Here is a 21805-nt window from a genome sequence, read left to right on the forward strand (position 1 = left end):
ATCCGCCAATTTTTCTAACTATACGACAAAGCGACGCGAGCCTCACGCAGCCCGCAAGGCTTGTGATTGGTCTGCTTACTACATCCCTTCCGGAGTCTAGTTTCCGGTTTCATGCCCCATAATACGCGGAAATCAAGGAAGATTTAGAAGAACGAATATGGACCAAATAGATGAGCACTTGGCAGAAGAGATCCGAAAGTATGACCACTTGTATAACCCGTCACTGACTGGCGGATTTGTCCGCCAGAAAAAGGCTATGAGGAGCCGGAGTGGCGATGTAAATAAACAGTCGACGAAGAAGAAGACGTCTCTTCTTTGTGTGTTTTCTCTCCGACAAAAAACGTTACTCCGCCTAGTGTTCTGGCGGTGAATTGCGTTGCAACACGCGCAACACGTTAGAGAAGCATAAACCAAAACGAGTCCGTCAATGCAACTGCGTGGCCTTCCGCGGTTGCAGTCGCAGGACTATAATTCGGCCTTTAGACGAGTTGAGCCCCATATTTCCATTTTGATGGACAGTGTCTGGAAAATCCTACAGCGCAGTTCTCCCTGTTTAACTAAAACTGGCCTGATTGATCCCATGTGTGATAAGCCACTGCTGATGTGGTGCATTTCCATAGCTAATCAATGGCTGTTTCTTTGTCAGTGCATTAGTAACAAGGCTTTCCTTTGGAGCTGGATGGCTACACCAACACAGCTCTGTACAAAACAAGTCTCATGGCGTTTCTCAGTCAGATATACAATGAAGATTTCATCTTTTGATACTTGATGAAGAGACTGGACAGTGATACAGTGATATTCAGTGACGCAAAACTGATTTAAACATGACAGCATTTAAAAAGAAAGATCTTTGTTTTGATCAACTATTTGATTAATGTGTCAACTATTTTATAAATTTATCAGATTCAGTTTTGATAATAATTATAATTTGAGTATAAACATGTAAAAACACCAAGTGTTATGATATCTAAAAATATGTATCTTGTTATAGTAGAAGGTCTCCTCTCCTCTCCTCCTTTCCTCTCTTCTCCTCTCCTCTCCTTTCCTCTCTTAAGCACGATTGTTAAACTGCTGAATTGGTAAGACTGTCAAAAAAGCTGCAGGCAAATGTTGTTGGGAAACTGGACCCCCCTCCTCCATAGATAGATGTTTGTTTCTGCTCTGTTTGTTTGTGTTGCCTCTTTCTGGATCTGCCTGGAGGGACCGTTTTTCAGGAAAGACAGCAAGCCTTTTGGGAATAGTTTAACTTCCTCTTTTCCACCCTCCCCTAGTTTTGCTTCTCTTCTCTTCTCTATTCCTCTTCTCTTCTCTTCTCTTCTCTTCTCTTCTCTAAATGTACATTGTATGGTTGTATGCTTCTGCTGCTGCTACTGTGCAGTAAATCGGTTTGTCTTTTCTGCAGTACGACTCTCTGTGGCTGACTGTCTCCAGCGCTCTGGTGTCCTGAAGTGGCACATCAGTTTGGTCAGTTCGTCCAGCACCCCTTTCCTCTCCTCCTTCTCCCTCCTGTATTCTTCTCTCTCTTGCCTCCTCATTCTCACACTACCCGACACTTGGAAAAAAAGAGAGAAGCTACGCTACATGGCTTAGAGAGAATGAGCTCTGTCTCTCAGCTGCAGACCGAGAGGAGAGGAGAAGGGGAGAGAGGGAAAAGGAAGGGATAAAGAGGAGAGGAGAAAGGCAGGCGACACACTTGCATCTGTTGTTGCAGCGTCCTGCAATCGGGAAGCAAATGAGAGAGTGTGAGAGAGGCAGAGAGAGTATGCCAGAGTGAGAGAGAGAGAGGAAGAGAGGGGATGTCAGATAGCCGTGTCCTTGAGAACTGCACCACAACTCTTTGAAGAGAGCCGGGAGACGGTGTGAGTAACGTGCATCTCAGCGGGACATGCGTGTGTTTTTCTTTGTGTTGGTGTTTGTGCGTTTGCGATGCATGGCTGTACATGTACAGTACTGTTTGTTTGAGTGTGTGCATGTGCGTGTGTGTAACCTGCTGCTTCGCACGCTGACCTGCCAAGTTCACAGTGAAGGGGTTTGGCTGCCGATCTTCTCCGCTATTGTCTGCCTGCCTAAGTGTTGCTGACAGGGGATTATGGCAAATACAAAATGCCGTATGGACCAAAGAAACTCTGCCAAACTTAATAGACACAGGCACGCATGCATGAAGCTCCATGTTGAGTGCTCTGTTTGACTGCACTCATATGTGTGCATGTCTATTTGCTCATGTTAGCATGTAAATGTACAGTATTACATTTTCATCATCAACAGTGCAACAGCAATTTGTAATAAAGTAAAATCAATTGATACTTATATATATCTGCGACATTTTCAGTGACACTGCAACCACCTGTAACTATGCAGAAAAAGTCTGAGGTGAGTCAACGTTAAAATGTGACCTTGGGCCCCAAACTAAACTGTTATTATTTTGAGTATTGGAGGAGGATTATATACAGTCAAACTTCAACAAATAACTGATGCCTGATTGTTACCTGATTATCCAACCCATTCGAAAAATCTGGCCTCTTTCCAAACTTATTTGAATTCACCTACTGTACGTGAAGTAGGCTCGTGGTTTGAGGGTTGTGAGTTCAAGCCCTGCGAGGTCTGGGAATCAGAGCCAAGCGGTGTGACCCATTGAACTATTTGTAACTTATCATAGGCCACAAGCCACACAGCATGCCACGGAGCCCAGTTGGGTTACACTCATCAAAGTATAATGAGAGTCAACATGTCACTCTGTCCAAAAGTGTTCTCAGAACAGTGGAGACGTCATAGGGTTGGCAGGCAGGTAAAATCCCCCTATCCTCTCACTTTTTCTGTGAAGTGCAACTAGTGGAAAATAACTGAATAATCCAGGTGGAGATTCCGTCACACCCTGATCTAAAAATGCCCTAGTTGCATCATGTCTTATGAAGTAACGTGTATATCTGATATCCGGTATCATCTTCTGTGTTTGATCAGTTGTAGGGAGACAAGTGTGACATAGATCATACTCTCTGTGGTATATTTATATATTAAATGGTGGCATGCCAAGTGCATAGATGGCATACAAGAGGATGTATATCATTGCTCTTTCTTGTTGTGCCAGTTATGAAAGACACAGTATCCAAGAATTCATGTCTCCAATCAGTGTGGTGTCGTAAATTATAAATGTAGATTATTTGAACACCTTGTACCCATAAAGGAAACCCTTGTAAAACTATATATACAGTATATTACTCCCGGTCAAATGAACTGTGATAAACAGTAATATTTTTTTATAGCTGTTAAGCTGCTGTCTGTCTGCATTAATTGTTAATGTAATACCACTTTTCTTTCTGTGTTATTTGATACTATATACTGCAAGCAGTATAATATGCAATATGGGGAAAAGTATGTCTTTAGGATTTAATGCTAAATCTTCAGAATTTTCTTTTTATATTTGTATTTCTACTAACTTAAAACATAAATTTGAAACACTAATCTTTAACTCTAAGTTGTATACATTTGTTTATTCGTAATGCATGTACCACATTTTGTTAAGCAGCAGAGCAACAGCACAGTACGTGTCTTGTCTCTCTAGAAATATGAAACAGCTACTTACAACTTACAGTAGAGTACCACTGAAACAACCTGTTTCTCACACAGAATATTAAAACTGTTTCTCTGGCAAACTACAAGAAAACAAACTAAAAAGGGAACTTTACTAAGTGAAAATGCTTTGCAAGCTTCCATCAGTTCCATTTACCATAGTCTTCACAGGTACCTGCAATTTAAGGTTGCCTTGCCCTGTAAAAATAGGTAGCCTTAAATTGATTCCACAAAAAAATTATTTTTAATGAGACATCTTTCAATATATTTGAGATTGAATTATTTTGTATGCATATTATTATATGGTATGATGTGTTAACAGTGCCCACGGGATTAATAAAGTATCCATCAATCTATCTATCTATCTATCTTATCATAACTAATTTGCTCGTAGCATCAATGAAGTGAGATGAGTAACAGGCAGAGTTGATGCTGTTCACAGTATATATTTAGACTTCAGAAACTGTCCCCAGGGTGAGCCTGTAAGTAGTAGTGTGTGTGTGTTTGTGTGCGTATGTGTTTCTGTGTGTTGTGTGTGTTTTTTAGGCAGCCCCAGTCAGCCAATTGAGGTCAGCCGCTCAATAATTAAAGCGTGTCACTGGTTAGTGCACGAGCTGGGTCGACCAATCGCAGGGACTGATTTCAGATCAGAGTGAAAGAAAGTCAGACTGGATGTTAAAAGAGAGAGAGAGAATTGGCAGATAAGGAGAGACAGAGCCTGCAACTGTGAGTAAGAGAGATGCAAGACTGAGAAGGTGCACGTTTGACATTCATGTCAGGATTAGTATCGCAAAAAGTCTTGAAAAGCTGCTGGTCAGTGTTGTACTGGTTCCTACCACGTGTATCCCATTGTTTTTACTTGATCTAGTATAATGTGCTAGAAGTGTTTCCCAGTGTTGATGATTTTTTTTATTTTTACCTTATTACAGTATCTGAGGACTGAACACACCTTACAGCTGTTACCTGAGTAGAAGAATATAAGGTAAGATCAGCAGTGCTCTCAACATCACAGCCTTCAAGTTAAACCACCAAGACAGTAACAAGGTGTAATACTCTGATAATAAATATGTAATTGGTAAATTAGTTTACATACTTGTGGCAGGTAAATATGTTTTTATTCTTAATAATCAAAAAACAGTCTATGTTTTTTGATGAGTTTTGCCCTCATCAAAATTCTGGATTCAAAAATTTTAAATTAGTTACTTATATAACAATTAATACTATTTAGTTTTCTATTTTATCAGAATGTGCAAATTTGTCTTTGGCATTCTGAGGTTCAGTATTGACACTTTGAGGAGTTTGTATGTTCTGTTGTGTTTACATCGGTTTTCTCTGAGACATGTTACACACTGACCTCAGGTGTGGTCACTGGTTGACTGCAACATGTTTACTTCCAACTGCTCCTGAATATGGGATAGTGCAGATTTAGCAGAACCTGAATTCCCCCAGGGGGTGGATTGAACCTTAATTATTTATTTTATTAATTGTGATCAGTTCTTCTGCCGTACCTTCTATTGACATTAGCATTGGCAGAGGAGACACTGTCCACTGACCAAGACCAGCAGGTATAATGACCCCTGTGCTCTGAAACTTCTGATGTGAAGTTGTTTCCATTCTTTAAGTTGTATCTTTCCAAAGTGAACTCAAGTTTAATGAGTCATTTACATGTTGACTATCATGGAATTTTTGGGTCAGTACTATAAAGGTGTCGTGGACCCTATGTACAGCTATTGATGAGACCAGTGGCTAAATCATGGATCACACAGGCCGTGTCAGTTCGACACTGGATGCTCCAGGATGCTGATTCTGAAGCAGCGAGTGGCACAGGTTTGAGAAGATGTCATCAAACACACATCAGTTCCACCTGCAGTAACATCTGCCGATGGCACTTCTTGATTGTTCTCACATTTATACCTGTTTGGCCAACTAAGTGTACTGTCATCTGAGGTAACTTTAGCTACTGTTTGGGTAATCAGATTACTGTATATAATTACCCCAAGCCTTAGATGTCGTCTGCAGGTTGTAATCTGATCAATGACTCTGGCCTGATGTGAGTTTCTATTTAACTGGTAGCCTTTCTGGGTGATGTGAGTTCCTATTAATACTCTGTGGAGCGGACGCTGCCTGCCAGCATGCTTGTACACACAAACACACACACACACACACTGGTAACCAGAGACTTGAGGCTTCTCAAGCACTACAGACGACAGTCCACTTCTGGCCCTGATGATGTCATTAGGGAAAACATATGATTAGTGGCTCCATAGCAAACAGGAAATGAAATATCATCACACCAGACCACGTAAACATACATTCCTTCCTTCCATTCTTTCTTCCTTCCTTCCTTCCTTCCGTTCTTTCTTTCTTCTTTCTTTCTTTCTTTCTTTCTTTCTTTCTTTCTTTCTTTCTTCTGTCTCCCTCCTTCCCTCTTTCCTTTCATCCTTCCCTCCTTGCTTGCTACTTTCTTCCTTCCTTCCTTCCATCTGTCCTTACTTCCCTCCGTTCCTGCCATTCACATACATTTTTTCGGGGGTCAATGTAGTTGTCTACTGTCCACTTCCTCCTCCTTGGATTCTTCCTCCTCCTCCTCAACCTTTTGTTTCAAGTAGTTGAGTCGGTCCACTGGTGTCTCTGTTCTCTCTAAGCCTTCTGTATTTACTGCTAATCCTTTTTATGCTTCTCCCAGCCAGAATCCCCAGTGAGATCCTGTAGATTTAGCCAGAGGTTGATCTCGTGATTAGTATTCAGCTGTCAGAATAAGTCAGTCAACTTTTGGAGGCCCCTCTCATTCCACACCCTCCCCCTGTCATTTACCCATTAAAACCTTAATGTATATATCAGCATTGTAGTCTCTGTGTGTGTGCTACATCAGGATGTACGTATCCACATGGTCCTGAGGAGAGAGCCCCGCGTGCATTAATGGAGATACATATCAAGCCTCCTCCTGATTTCCCAGGAAGTCGCCCTCCATCATCTTAAATGACATGAAAAGAGCTGGAAACAGATATATGCATGAATTAATTGGCTTGAATAGGAGTATTTAGAAGCTTAATCCATGGGGATTACCGCAAGCAGCCCTCTCCGGATTTAAGCTTCTGTGCATTTTCAGCAGAGGATTGTTTAATTTCACTCCATCCTCCTCCTCCTCCTCCTCGTCACATGCCACCACCTTTAGTTCTTCATCACTGAGCCTCTAAAAAGCTGTCAAGTGTAGGATTAGGAATGTAGAATACCACTAGATAGCTAATTGCCTTAATAACCTTTAAAAAATATCATGATGATTTTTATTGTGACTTATTGTTTTATATGTAGCTTCGTTGCTCTTGATTTGATAAAACATAGTGCTTTTATTACAGGATTAGTGCAACCACTTTATTGTTGATATTCTTTATAATCTTTAAATATAGTGATATATGGAAACTAATGTGGCGCTTACCTCCACAAAGCCCCAACAGTCCCCGTAAATTCAATCGGGCTGCACCAAATATCAAGCCCTTATAGATATCAGTTCCCTAAATGTGCTTTTTTTTCCCATCAAGATCCATAAATTATATGAATTTTTTTTAAAGTTTTATCTCACATTTTAAAAAGAATATATATTGCATCCTTGCCCCAGTTTTGTGGTAATCTGTGGTGTCGGTTTTGTTTGATCTTGCTTACAATCAAACAAATCAAGCAGAAAATATAACCTCCTTGGTGGAGGTAATGACTCGTGCAGTATTGTGTTTGTTTACTACTCCACTTTACACCTGATGTGATCATTTGATAGTGCATGAGCTTTTTATATAGACGATGTAAAGGCTGTTTATACATCAGCTATTATAAAAAATGAGACAAGTAGTTGTATAAAGGAGGATCTGGCTCCTAATGCTGCAGAGAGATGGTCAAATTTCACTCTTCTATTCCACATATTCTCAATTTGGACATGACATTTATGTTTCCTTACATGTGTTAAATATAAAAATGAACTCACTTTCAATGTATTCTCTTAACAGAAACATGTCATCCTCTTGTCTCATCAACCCTCTTGTCCTTCTCTTTTCATCCTCACCCTTTTTTTTCCTAACCACCTTCCTCTCTCTCACCACTTACCATATAGTGCTCCCCCATCCTGTTTTTGTCTTTCTCCCTCTGCTTCTTCCCTCCTTCATTTATAGGCTCTGCAGTGCAAGTCAATGAGATACTGAGCAGATCAATGCCTATAGATTGGCTCATTGGAAGCCATTAGTTATGGGTTTTTATAAAGCTAGTCATTATTGTGCTTAATCTTGCAGAAAATTAAATTTAGAGTTGTTTACAGTGTTTTGGTTAAAAGTTGTTGATTTTTTTCTCCCCCTCACTCACTTACCAGCTGCTATTTTTCTTGCCCTTTTTGCATTTATTACTGCTTGTGTGTGTGTTTGCAGACACACACAGACACACACAGACACACACACACACACACACACACACACACACACACACACACACACACACACACACACACACAGATACAGAGGTGTATTCGTGTCACTGTTTATAAGTCATCATGTGTCCTGGTCATGCCAAAAAAGCCTTCAACAAAACTGCCCATACAACAACATGGCTTGGCCTCAGTACTGCACACGTCCAGCAGTTTTTTTCCATAGTGTTGGCAAATTTCTCTATTGTCAGAGCCTCTGTATTCACTGGCTTTAATATCTTAAAAGTGTGAAGGGGGTGTTTTTTGTTCCCTTGCCACTTTGCTTTTGTTTCCCAGCAGTTGTGGCTCCGTGCTGGTTCAGATTTAATTTTCAGAATTGGTCATGAACTCTTGGACACTGCCTCCACTCCCTCCTTTCCCCCTCTCTTCCCTCTGTCCTTCCAGACTTCCACCGTCACATTACCGTTTCCCTTTTCATCACCAGAAGCCCCCAAACCAATACCAACGATGTAAATGCATGTGCAACTTATATCTGGGATAATCAGTGTTTGTTCTGACGCTAAATAAAATTTTTTCGACCCCTGCATTTTTTTTATTTTCCTCACCCTTTTACTTCCCTCTCTCATCCCCTATCCTTCATGTGTCCCATCACTCTATCTCTCCGTGCTCCAATTCTCCCGGCCCTCTCTTTCACTCTCTTTAACCCCACTACCTCCACCCCCAACTTCCCTCCTCGTCCCTCCCCTTCCTCCTCTTCCCTTTCCATTCTTTCCTGTTCTTCTGTCCTCACTATTCTTCCTGTCTGCCTCACCTCTTGTTACTGTCTTCCTCATCCCAGTCCCCTTGTGTCCTGGTCCCGAATCCCCCCTTTGCCCCTTCACAACATCATCATCTCAAACTAAACAATAGATGCCTTGAGCTCTAAAAGATCACTTCCCACCTCACCCCAACACCATCAACACCAACCACCCTCCTCCTCCTCCTCCTCCTCCTCCTCTCCCACCCCATGATGATATGCAGAGTAGGGCAGCAGCCTTCTTTTGTTTAGCTTAGCGCAAATGAAAATTGCTAATCAATTTTTACCCCCTCTTATTTCATGGCGTGTAGTTCCTGCCCCTCCCCTGCCAGCTGTCATTGTGTGGTTGTGGTGCAGGGCTGAAAGCTTCATTAGCAGGAGGACAGCATGTTTTGCCCCTCAGCACTGTATTCATGGAATTACTAAAGATAGATGGGACATTGCCTGGTGTTGCTCGTAGAAAAGATCCTTCCTTCTGTCTCATGATCATCTTTTTGGTAAAAACAATAGCACAGAATTTTGATCATATTTTTTGGTCATGTTTATTGAAATTTACCAAAACGGCATAACCCTAACCCAATCAAGAATACTTGAAGAGTTAAATTTAATCAATTTGCATTCTATGGTCTTCATGTGTTATTACGTTGTTATAAATCAGTCTAAGATGTACATTGTGGGTGCTTCAGTAGGTAGTGATTAATCTGATTTACATGGCACCTCAATTCAATTATCTGTTGTATTATTTAAAAAAAATATTTAAATATCCAGAAAATTACATTCGGTTCTGTAAGAAAAACAGAGCTCTGCCCAGCAGACGTTGCGCTATTTAAATCCTTGCAATATGAAAATGCTGCAACAAATCAGGGGTCAAATCCAGTCATGTAATCTAATGTAGGTTTTCCCATAAAGTTTTTTAAAATTTTATTTTATTTCCCCCATAATCTTTAAAAATATTTAGAGATAAGAATTAATTACCATGATTGTCTAAAGCAATATAATGTAGGAATCCCTGATAGGCGAGGTGAGGCAGTTGGACCAATATGACCTTTGTACCCTCATGGTTAAATTAACTTATTGTAAATTGCTCTGGATAAAACTGCAGCTAAATGATAACTAGATGCCACTAATATAGGAAGAAAATTAGCAAAAAAGTCACATGCCAGTTGCCCTGCACACATTTTTCTTTATCAGAACCAATGTTTCCAGGCCTTTTTAGGATCTCTGTTAATTAGCAATAGAAATGTTTGTATTAACCCACTCTAAACAAAGAGTTTAGAGTGGGTCATTGTCGTGTTTGGTTGCAGCTTCGGCTCCTGTTAATATTTCCGTGACTCTCTACTTCATTACCAAACTGTCAACATCATGGCAGGAAGAAATAGCAGAGTGCATCCATGTGTTAATGTCCCAGATGATGATGTTACTAGATGTGCACTTCTCTTGACGTTCTGCTGCACTTTTCCTGAAAGATAATTAAGAACTGGTTTGCATGTCAATACCCTCATCATTCGCACTTAATTGTTTAGAGGGAGCCATGACACAGAGTGGTGCTTGTTGGCTCAATTGTGACCAAGCACTTTCAAGAGAGCTGACGTTTGCCTCCTCAGCATTAACCTAGGTAAGGTATGTAGCTAATGCAGGCTTGGAGTGCACAGGGTTACGGGATAGCCTGAAGTAATGGGATGGAGAGAAAAAGAGAACGAAGGGAGAGAGAAAGAGAGAGAGAGAGGAGAGGTGGGACTGTTCGTTCTCTGCTTCACAGTTGATACTACCATGACACTGCCAGCCTCTCCTCGCTTTTTCTCTTGGTACTCTAACAGACCACCAACCATTAGATGGAAAACAAAAAGGGGGAAGGACGAGAGTGCGGCACATTCTTCAACCCTTCACATTCAAAGGTGTATGCTACACTTCTGTGTTTGTATTTTTGTGCACTTTGCCCTAGTTTGATCTGTTGGTACGTTTGAAATGGATATTCACAGGCTCTTCTATCATTTATCACCTCTCTGTGAGAAAACCTTTACCACATCCAACAAGGGCCAGACTCAAATCAACCTTAAAATGTTACTGCAGAACATTCCCTAACTTTTGAGAAATATTTAATGATGGTTTACGGATCTAGGTCTCCTTGTTAATGTGGTTATCACTGTTTTTTGGTTATTATGACACTTTCCTTTCAAAGGTTTTCAAGTGGAGTAAACTTTAAGCAGCGTGTTACACTGTTAGACTGTCCAACACAAGCATTAACACCTTTTTATTTAACAAAACTTTGCCAGATCAGCATTAGACTTCATTGATTTATTCTCAAAAAAATAGGATATAAATGCCCCTTTGTCCAAGTCCACCCCCAAAATTTACGGATCCTTTCTTGGCCCATGTCCTATCTTGCCACCAGGTTTCCTGGAAATTTGTCCTGTAGTTTTTACGTAATCCTGTTAACAAAGAAATGAATAAACAAACAGGGGTAGAAATATTGTTTCCCAATGGCTCCGACCACTGTTTTCCATCTCCATCTTGTTATTGACCCTAAGTGTTAGAGTCAGGATTTTCCTCTCTACTTAGCTCTCTCTGCTTGTTGACTGTAGTTTTTCCATCTCCTTCTATTAATATCTTAAGGATTTGTTTGTCACCCAACGCCACAGTGTCTAGTTGCCTCTTGGGTGCTATTAATAACACCAGTGAGTGCAAATATATTGATACATTCAATCCAGTGATAAGAAGACATAACTGGCTTAATTTAATCAGACTCCCTTTTAAATTTCTCTCGCTCACCAGAGACCAAAGTGGTGTATGCTTGCACATTAGTGTGTGTGTGTGTGTGTGTGTGTCACTTGTGTATTTTCTCCTTTGCTGAGTGTCATATACCAGTCTTAGTATTTTCATTGAAACCAGATCTTACATGTATTACAATTTAAGTGCTATTTTCAAGCAGTGGAAAATATATAAATAGGCTGGATGGGCTTTAAGGCCTGGATGTAATTTACAATGGTCAGTTTAGAAGTGTTCTGTTAAAGATGATATTCAATAATGTTGATGGTTAAAGTGGCTAAAGTCATTGAGAAATCATTGTAGGGAGCAATCTGTCATCTTATTTAGAACAAGTCTGCCTTACATCCCACTAAAATAGAAACTAACATAAAGTAGCCTATAGAGTATTTGTTGTATATAGACATGGAGCTGTGTAAAAGATTATGCCCTAGAGTGTGGATACCCGACTCAAGCCTGTTGGAACCCAACAGGTTGTGCTAGGTGTGTGTGTGTGTGTGTGTGTGTGTGTGTGTGTGTGTGTGTGTGTGTGTGTGTGTGTGTGTGTGTGTGTGTGTGTGGGTGTGTGGGTGGGTGGGTGGGTGTCAGAGTGAGAGAGACCTGTGCTGCAGTGTGTTTTGAGTCCAGTGGAAAGGCAGGAAGAGTTGCTAATCCGGAGTGAGAGAGACCTGTGCTGCAGTGTGTTTTGAGTCCAGTGGAAAGGCAGGAAGAGTTGCTAATCCGCGTGGCTGGCCAAGCAGAAAGGCCATTCATATTTATAGCTGAGTGAAACACATTCAGTCATACAGATGTCCAGTAGTGAGACCAGGAACAAGAATAACTCCAGATCAAGTCCAAAATACAGTGTAAAGGAAACTCAAACCAAAGTCATATTAACAGCCTGCTGAATCAAACTAAAACTCTCCAGTTGGACCTAAATAGAGTTCAACAGTTTGCTGAAACCATCCAGATAATCTGCTGAGTCAGTAAGTTGTAAAATAAGGTGGTACTGCCCAAGTTTTTCAGGCCTAGTTCTGGGTGATGGTGGTTAGGGAGTGTGTAATTCTTTGAAGGAAATCTTAAGGGCCGGACAAAAAAATATAATTTTGAGAAAGCATCTGTGAGGGAACCATATGTATTTGTAAAGGGACATAATGAAGCTTGGTGACTCCCTGGTATCTCCTGACAACTAAGCAACACACTCCAGAAGATACTTCAATACAAAATATAATAATATATCATGAAATATTCTTTTTTCAGGAGCTTGCTTAAGTGATGATGGAGCAGCCAAAATTTACAAATACAGTCACAACTGCTGTTAGAGAAACTGAACGTTAAAGATTGACATTTTCACTCAGCCACGTTGGCCGCTGTTTTCATGGATCATGACTTCTTGAACACACACAGGCCACGTTCCTTCAGCTGTTCCCAAAATTAATCAAGAGTTTCTTTATATTGACATGGTGCTATTGCTGTTTTTATTTTTAAGAGCTAAAGGGATATTTTTAACTGATTGCATCAAGACAGGGATAACTCAAACTAGACACGAATAGATGTCAGAACTGAACTGAACACAATCGTTTCTGCACATACACGTACATAAAAAAAAAAAATACATATTCATAAAGTACACGCGTTCCTGTGAACTTGCACAGAAGTTCTCAAATCACACATTATGCACATAGATCCACAATATCCCACACATACACAGGTTAAGACAGGTTTAAAAGACAGATTTACCTTCTAATATTACATATATTGTATATTACACAGATAACACATGATATACTAAATACAATTTAAAGGGAAATTCCACCTAACACCCAACCTTGTAAAATCTCATATAACGTATGGAAAATGGCAGCTAAAAGTTGGAAATGCCATTTTTATAAAGAAGTCAAACTTGATTAAATGACTATACTTAGAGTGATAACATCATGTATTGTGCTTTAGTTGAAGTGGTTTAATAATTCCCTGATATGAATCAGAAATCAATTTGAATGCAAGAGATGAAACTAAAGAAGCTGCTGTGTTACTGCTATCTTCAATCTCTTGTCAAGCAATTATTCTAAATGACAGAAAAAAAAGACAAATTATAAGCTCATAAAGTGTTTGATGTATTTTACATTGTTTAATAAACAGTGTCAATCTGAGTGTTTAAATGCAAAAACAGAACGGGCTTGAAACAATAACAGACATTCAGTAACTGTTTTATCTCACCACGTTTGTCAGTGTTAATTCATGTGATTGCTGGTAATGCAGTTACATGTTGGAATAAAAGCCAGTAAGCCACAGAGACTGGTGGAGACTGGATATTTATCGTTCAGTATTTGACAAACGCGATTTACATCAATAAAAGGCAGCAAGTCAAGCGGTTCAAGAGGATAACTGCTAACAATCCTCCAGAGGAAGACTCATACATTGAATCCGTTTGTATTTATCTGCCAGCTGCGTTGGCGGAGCCTCTGGAGACAAGGGAACACACATCCACACATAAACAATCGACTTATGCACAGAAAACACAGGAATACAGTGTGCAGATAAATGCAGACACATGTTTACAGTGTTTAAGCAAAGACAAGACCCGCTCTGCAGTCATAGTGTGGATTTACAGTTATTTCATGTGTACAGATTTCATGTGTGTGTATGTGTGCGTGGGTGCGTGCCCTCTCTCCCTCGAGTACCCTCACCTCCTCAACCGCTCTCAACCTTTCCACCTCTGCACATTCCCCTCCTGACTCAAACTAGGTCTCCCTTCTTCTTTCTCTCCCTCTTCCTCCCATTACTCCATCTCTCGTTCTTGTTCCCTCCACTTCTTTTTTGTTGTATAGATATTCTCCCTCTCCGTCTGTATTGAGATACCCCTGCCCCTCAGAGCACCCCCAGTGACCCTGTCCATGACCACTGACCTCAGGGGTAAATGCAAGGTCCCACCTCACCAGGAAATAAAGATATTAGCTTCCTCCCACTGTCTGACCCCGCTCACCTCCCTCGTCTTTCCTCACCCCTTCCACTGTACACCTCTCCCCAAATCCCCTCTGTACCACCTCCTGTTCTGTTTTCCTTTTCTGTTAACTCTGTTTTTTTCTCATTGTGAATCCTGGCCTCTTCTTTTACTCCTCCAATCATAACCTGCCACAAAAATTGAAACATTTGCAACAGCCGAAGACCGACAAGAAAGACACTTCGTTCTTGTTTACTCTGGTTCTAACACATTTATCATTAGCAGTATATGTCCTGATGGTTTCAAAAGAAATACAATAAATTTGATTCCTCATTGGAAGAGACACTGAAAATGGTCAACATTTCACTATGTAAGGGATCATATCATAAAGATATGGATTCATTGTAATATGTTTTAAAGTATGTTGGCAACGGTTCAGCTGAAAATGTTCCTTTAGATATAGGCCCTCTAAAATGTACGTAGCATCATAAAAACTTCTGTCTTTATGTTAGTTGTTATTTACCTGACCAATTTGGATTCTTGAGAGGTCGTGCCAATACCGATATGAGGTAGAAATACATTTTATGTAAAACGTTTCTTTTTTTTAAAACATTTTGTTGATCATCGTAAACACCTTATTAATAACAATAACAACAACAATCTACCATTTGCTATGACACAATTTATTAAAAACTGCACAAAAAAAAAAAGTAAAATACAAGTTTTCATATCTGCAAATATAAATGTTGATCATTTACCTGTATATCTGTGAAAGGCTCAGATTGGCCAATTTATTTTAGCTAACAGATACATCAGGCTCTACTCTACGGTTTCATACTACACGGACCAATCAGACCGAATCACATCAGTTTTAGTTTTTTAATTGCACATGCTGCTGTCATCCATGCGTTATCAGCGGTGTCTGCCTCCTATGGTAACTTCAATCAGCCTCCTAACAACAAGCAGCCACCAAACCCACACCACCCTCCACACACACTGATCTCCCTCAGACACTGGATATGTTTGGAGTTCTCTCCTATTCGATGACTTTACCGTATATATCTTGTTTTGTTGCTGAATCAAGATAAAAAATGTCCCGTTTTAGCATATATTCAAAATAAACTTATTTCTCTCTGTTCTCCAGGGATATTCTTTTTTGTTAAATGAATTCTTGGGTTTTCCCTGGAGAGATGCCAAGTCTGCTCCACATCATCTTCTTCTGTTCTCTCTTCTCACATTCTGCTGAAATCAGAATCAGACCTAAACAATGGGGTTGAGGTCAAATGTCTCATCATCATCTTTAATAGCATATGTGCTTTGGTCGTCTCATGATCTTGGCTATCGTCATTTTTGGTGTTAATGTAATATGTGGTCAAGAGTTATCTTTGTCCAAAATATTGCTACAAGATGGATTAGAGCCTGAGTTTTCTGACTTTTAACTTGAGGAAGATCTTGTTCATGTGTCAAGATCTGACCTGAGCTGTCAGAGATAATGAGAGTGACATATTAAAATTCTGTTTGAGACTGAATTACTCTAATGTCGGACTATATGTACTCTGCATATCCAGCTCCTCGGCGAGATAACAACAAACTTTAAATGAGTTGGAAAGGAGGGCACACAAGCTTTTGTGTGTGTGATTGTGCAGTTGGGCGTATATATTCGTGTCGTCTTTTTCTTCTTGTGTATGAGCTTCCACAGCTTTGTGCATCTTTGCCTGCATCATTAGTGTGTTTTTTTTTATCCACCGAGTGAAAAAGGCGTGTTCCCATGAGATTACTCTCCCTTCACTCTCTTGTTCATGAGGGAAGAAGAGATGGAGGAAACATTTGTCTGGTGCAGTTGTTCGCAGCGGTAACACAAGTCAAGCATGTCACCTGCGTGTGGCGCTTTGCTTTATGCATATTCATAACTTTTCTCCCATCTCAGGATATAGAACACAAACACAGAGAGAAAACAGCATCCATACCTAATGTCTTGTCATACTTCCACTGCTCCTCTCTACTCCAAATCCCTCTTACTTTACTCTAAGATGTTTGTTTGAACTTTACAGAAAGTAGGAAAGGTTTACTTCTGCTGCTGTATGAAAAGAAAGTAAATACAGTCAGGCTAAAAAGTTTTTTCTCTTTGATATGGCCAGAATGGTGAGGGCTTATTTTAAAAGAAATACCAAAAGCAGTATTATATCATAATCTTAAATAGGCCTATACGTTCTCATTAAACCACATCCCCCATTCCAATGTCTTTATGCAGCATTGCATTGAACATGGCGAAGTGTCTTTGTAGACTTCCACATTTATCCCTGATCTCTGGCAGCTAGAAAACCTACATTTCTCATCTTAATTTAGTTTGTCTTACAAAGGCTGCAGTCCAGTGAGCTTGTGGTGCAGCTTCTATGGTTTGTCCCAAGGCAGTGTCAAAATAAAATGCTGTTTAAGGGCCAAGACGACACGTCAGCTGAAGTAGATCATGTAGTGCAGTGTATACATGCTCCACTATGGCAGTTTCACGAGGATGTTCGGTGTCAGGAGGGGTTGGTACATTTATGCTAAACCTAGTTTTAAACAACCATTTATTAAAAATCAAAGTCCAATTATTTACTCAGCAGTGGCAAACATTTTTTATGATTTAGTCAAAAGTGACTTAATAAAAGCACATTCACATAGGAGCAAGAAACCAAAGCATTACAATTGAAACACGATGTACAAAGAAGGCATGATAGTAAATTCTGGTTTTAAATTATGGTCACAAGTAAGCAAAATAAATTACATAACCATATCCAAGGTTAATCGCAAGCTGGTTGTCAGCTTACTGACAGGGAAACCAGGAAATGTTGACAGCCACTGATTAAAAACAAAGCTCTAACTCCAGTGAATGGCAGTAGCTCTGGGAGTCAAACATGAGAAAAGAAGTCAGAAACTGGGCAACACTCCTTAAGTTTTCCATCAAGTGTTAATGATATCAGACCTGTTTAGCTAGTGCTCTTGGAGTGCCGAGCATTTTGGTTAAAACTAAGATCAAATGTTTTACTTTGTTCCGATTTATTTAAGAAATGTCTGCGTGTATTATTATAAGTAGTAGTGTTATATTTATTTATACTCGTGGCCAAATAATCTGGTGGCTCTGTTGAAACAAACTTGAGTAGTTGCAGATTTGGTTGTAATATCCTACTAGAAGAAAATCGGCCTTGTTCCATATATTTTTCCTGTTTCTAAATAATCTGCAGTTTGTCAATGGGTCCACACAGACTCAGCATTATGGATCGGGCCTGTCTGGAAATGTGGATGGTGACTGTGACTTGTATCTTAGTTGTTTAGTAGGAATAATAAACAAGGTGGGTAGTGACATAGTTTATACTGTACATGCCTCAACATGTTTTGACGTCGACAACTTTTAGATGTCACCAAGAAAAAAATGCCTCCCCTTTACTTATATTTGCACATTTAGTGTCCTTGCACAGCAACCTAGATGTTGTTGACTGCAGCCCTTTTGCCTTTAGTAAGACTAAGCATGAGTATGACTGTGTCCTGTGTGTGTGAGACAGAAGGAGTATGGAAAGGTCAGGTTTAAGGGTGGCTTTTTCTAGCTGTGTGTTTGATTCAGTTTGGTTTACAACAGATGGGCCTACTGTGACCCAGAGGCAAATACATGCAGCCCCCCACCCCTACTCACAGACACACACACACACACACACACACACACAAAATAACTCCAGAGAGAGAGTCTTGTTTGGATAACAATAGGTTATTGCTAAAATATCCTAGATAACACATAAGCATATATATATTCATTGGTTAAGTTGAAGATCTAAAATTGTCAGAAACCAGATAATATTATAATTTTAGTTTAAAGATGCCCCAAGTCGATCAGTGATGAGTACTATGAAAATGAAATATCTTAACACATTGCACTAATGCACTAGTATCTTCTTGAGTTGGTGCGTTATGTCTTGTATTTACTTCTGGATTGAGTACACGCTGAGTTTGTTAAATGTGTTTCAATAAAAGCAGTATATTTAAAGGTTCAACAGCATTATGAACACAACACAACACATGGAAGTAATGTTGAACTCTTAAAGCAAATTTAACTTTCCTCATTGGAAACAGTGAGGGGGTGTTAGCAGCCAATTTGACTGGTTTAACACCATTAAACCACAGGCCGTGGTCTTTACACCAGAAACACAGAAGAAGGTTGGAGTGGGTGTCATGTTGAGTTAATTTGTGTTACTGCAGACACACACCACTAGTCCCACAGGGGGGGACATATTTCACACACTTACGATGATGATTAACACTAAGGGTCAACAGAGGTCAAGTAGATGAGTCAATGGGAATGGAAATAAAGTTTTAGGTGAGGAAGTGAGGAAAGCATGCGTAAAACAAGTGAAGGGACTGAGAGAATGGGACAGGTAGAGCAGAGAGGGTAATGGTGAAGAGGGAGACAGAAGAGAGAAGACGAAAGAGGATGGCAGAGGAGAGGAAGGGAGATCTGAGTAGAGAGGAAAAGGAGAGCAAAGAGAAAGTAGTAAGGGAGAAGAAGAAAGGAGGAAGCAGAAGAAGGGAGGAAAAGAGGATAAGAATAAATGACGGATGATGCACGTGGGTCAGTTTAAACCTGCTAAGCAAAGTGCAACACAGACACAAACTGCAGCCAACATGAATTACAGTTGCAGTGTGTAGAGTTTTGTGTAGAGTCTGAAATAAACAGAACAATCGCAATGATTATTTATAATAGGCAATATTTCTATCAACGTCTCCATTTTTTTAATTGTTTATTTCATCCACCAAGGCTGTTTTGATTGTACCCTTGTTTTATTGTTTGTCTGCAGAATAATTTCGCAGGAAATACTATGAGTTTGTTCAATTTGGTGCTGATTATCAGACTACTACTATCAGTACTTCTGTTTACTTTTATTAGAGCTGGATATGTGTAGGATTGTTTGTCTCTATCCATTATTGTATCAAGCTACGCTTTTAAAAGTAGTTCACCTCAAGTTTTTTTGATTTGATTATTATGGAAACTTATTATATAACTCTATTATACTCAGTTCTTTCTCATCCATTCTCATAGTCATAGGACAGATGATTGACCTCCTATGTCTTGTTTAGAATAATCTGCAATTGTTGCATTTTTTGCAACTATAGAATTTAGCTTTTTCCTTCCTCACTAGTCTGTATCTGAACCTACTGTATGATGAGGGCTTCCCCACATGGCATTGGTGACCTGGTTGTACTTTGTTGCTGTCCCGTGCTGCACATTTCAACTCATTGAATAGGAACCAAATGTCCCTGCAGCTTTAATTGAAACTAAGATGAGGCATTGAAACTAATAATTAAACACTGAAATGATCCTCATAGTTGCTCTAAAGCTTTTTAAACAGTCACTTCTTTGTCCCGTTTCAGTTCTTGGTCCAAATGAATTAACAAACACATAATGTAGTTTGATTTCTACAGCTGCAGTTGTCAGTTTTTATTCACAATATGGACACTCGGCAGACAAAAAAGATCTGGCTTGTCTGTTTTGCAATCTTGCTCTTGCAGTCATATACTCGCTGTTCCCTTTCTTTCTGTCTTCTTGTCTGAGTGCTTGTCTTCCCTCCTCTTTCATCTGCACGGCCCTGTCTGCCCTCAGCAGCAAACCTCCGCTTATTAGAGAAAGAAAAAGAAACAGTGACTGATGAAGAGCGAAGGCGAAAAGATGGAGAGAGGGAGAGAAGAAGAAATAAAAAGACAATTTAGCTTGTCAGGATTTCTGTGTGTGTGTATCTCTGTGTGTGTGTGTGTGTGTGTGTGTGTGTGTGTGTGTGTGTGTGTGTGTGTGTGTGTGTGTGTGTGTGTGTGTGTGTGTGTGTGTGTGTGTGTGTGTGTGTGTGTGTGTGTGTGTGTGTGTGTGTGTATCTGAGAGTCTGAGAGTGAGAGGAGGAGAGGAAGATTTTTGCTTATCGGACAGGAAGTGGATCTCTTACAATAGCATTCTGACGTTTCCTCTTCTCTAATGTGGAAAACTGTTAAGATTTCTATTCCAGATACCACACAGACACAAACACACACACACACGCACACACACACACACACAGACACACACAAACTCACACTCAGAGCGGTGCAGATAAGATGCAGCTGCTGTGTTGGAGACAGAATCACTGAGTCAGCCATATGTATTCACAGACTTAAGACAATCATTAATTCTCACTAACACAAATACCACACACACAGACACACAAACGTACACAATCCTACATGAGGCTTACATACATCACATACAGTTTTATATTTGGTATTCAGCTGATGCTCCAAATGCAGTTATAACAACAAAACACAGAGACAGAGGGAATAAAGAAACAGTGGAGAGAAAGACATTTGGTTTGCAGAGACAGCAGAGATGATGATGAGAAAGAAAGAAAGATCTGAGGCAACAAGCAAGAATGAGCTTAAGGAAGAGGAAAAGAACTGAGATTGGCGATGGCAATGAGAAATCGAGAACAGATGAAATTTTGAATTTCAATTCTTTATAAGAAAATAACTTTGTTAACAACTCAAATGACTGAACACTGTTAAACCTGTGTCTATTTCAAGAGCTACTTCATCTTTAGCCTGTCTTTCTAGAGAAATATCCTCTGACATGCAGGAAGCGATCCTTAATGCATCTGGAAACATCAGAAGTGCAAATGACAAAAAAAATTGTGTTAATGTTTTTTATCATGTTGGATTATACAACAACACTAGATGTGTGAACTTTCTTTTCAATTATTTAATTTTGTTACTAAAGGAGACATACTCTCTTCATATTCAGGCTCATAGTTCTGATTTGGTTACATGGAAAGGTATAAAGGCTCTAATGTTCAATGATGTTCAACATAACTTTTCTCATACTGGCCATTGCTGCAGCTCCTCTTTTCAGCCTCTGTCTGAAACACTTAGTTTTAGCTCTTCTCTCTTTAAGTCGCCCCAAGATAAAACCCAGTCTGCTCTGATTGGTCAGCTGGCCCACTCTGTTGTAATTGGTCAATTGCTTCCAGTGGCAGACTTTGTTAGAGGGTGTGCCCGACTAGCTGCATGGCATGCATTATGCAAATTTAAGGTATCATGATTTCACGTGATTCAGAAGTATCAGTCCAGTGTTGTAGTACGAGCCATGTGCTGCTGCATCTGTGAGTTCAGTTTAATTCATTCATTAATTATTCATTAATAATTTAGTTCATTTAGAATATATGTCCTATGTTCTAAATGAATAGATTGATTATTTTGTTCAAATGACAGAGTTGGAATCTCAATGCACATGTGAGGTTTCTAAATTCAATCAGGTTGTTTGAGGCACCTCATCCCACAACATTTGTTCAGCTCATCAATAAAATCA

At 39.8% G+C, this 21805-nt stretch overlaps 1 protein-coding gene across 1 annotated transcript in view; it reads left to right on the top strand.

Moving 5' to 3' along the window:
* The first annotated feature begins 1303 nt into the window (after positions 1-1303).
* The window catches only part of esrrga (estrogen-related receptor gamma a), a 131486-nt gene continuing 110984 nt past the window's right edge, over positions 1304-21805 (top strand). The window contains exons 1-3 of the mRNA XM_053428483.1: positions 1304-1859; positions 2330-2370; positions 4497-4549. The gene's annotated coding sequence lies outside the window, so the exon portion shown is untranslated. The remainder of the gene's footprint in view (positions 1860-2329; positions 2371-4496; positions 4550-21805) is intronic.

The sequence above is a fragment of the Pleuronectes platessa genome, chromosome 1, assembly GCF_947347685.1.
Source record: "Pleuronectes platessa chromosome 1, fPlePla1.1, whole genome shotgun sequence".
In the NCBI taxonomy this organism is placed as follows: domain Eukaryota; kingdom Metazoa; phylum Chordata; class Actinopteri; order Pleuronectiformes; family Pleuronectidae; genus Pleuronectes; species Pleuronectes platessa.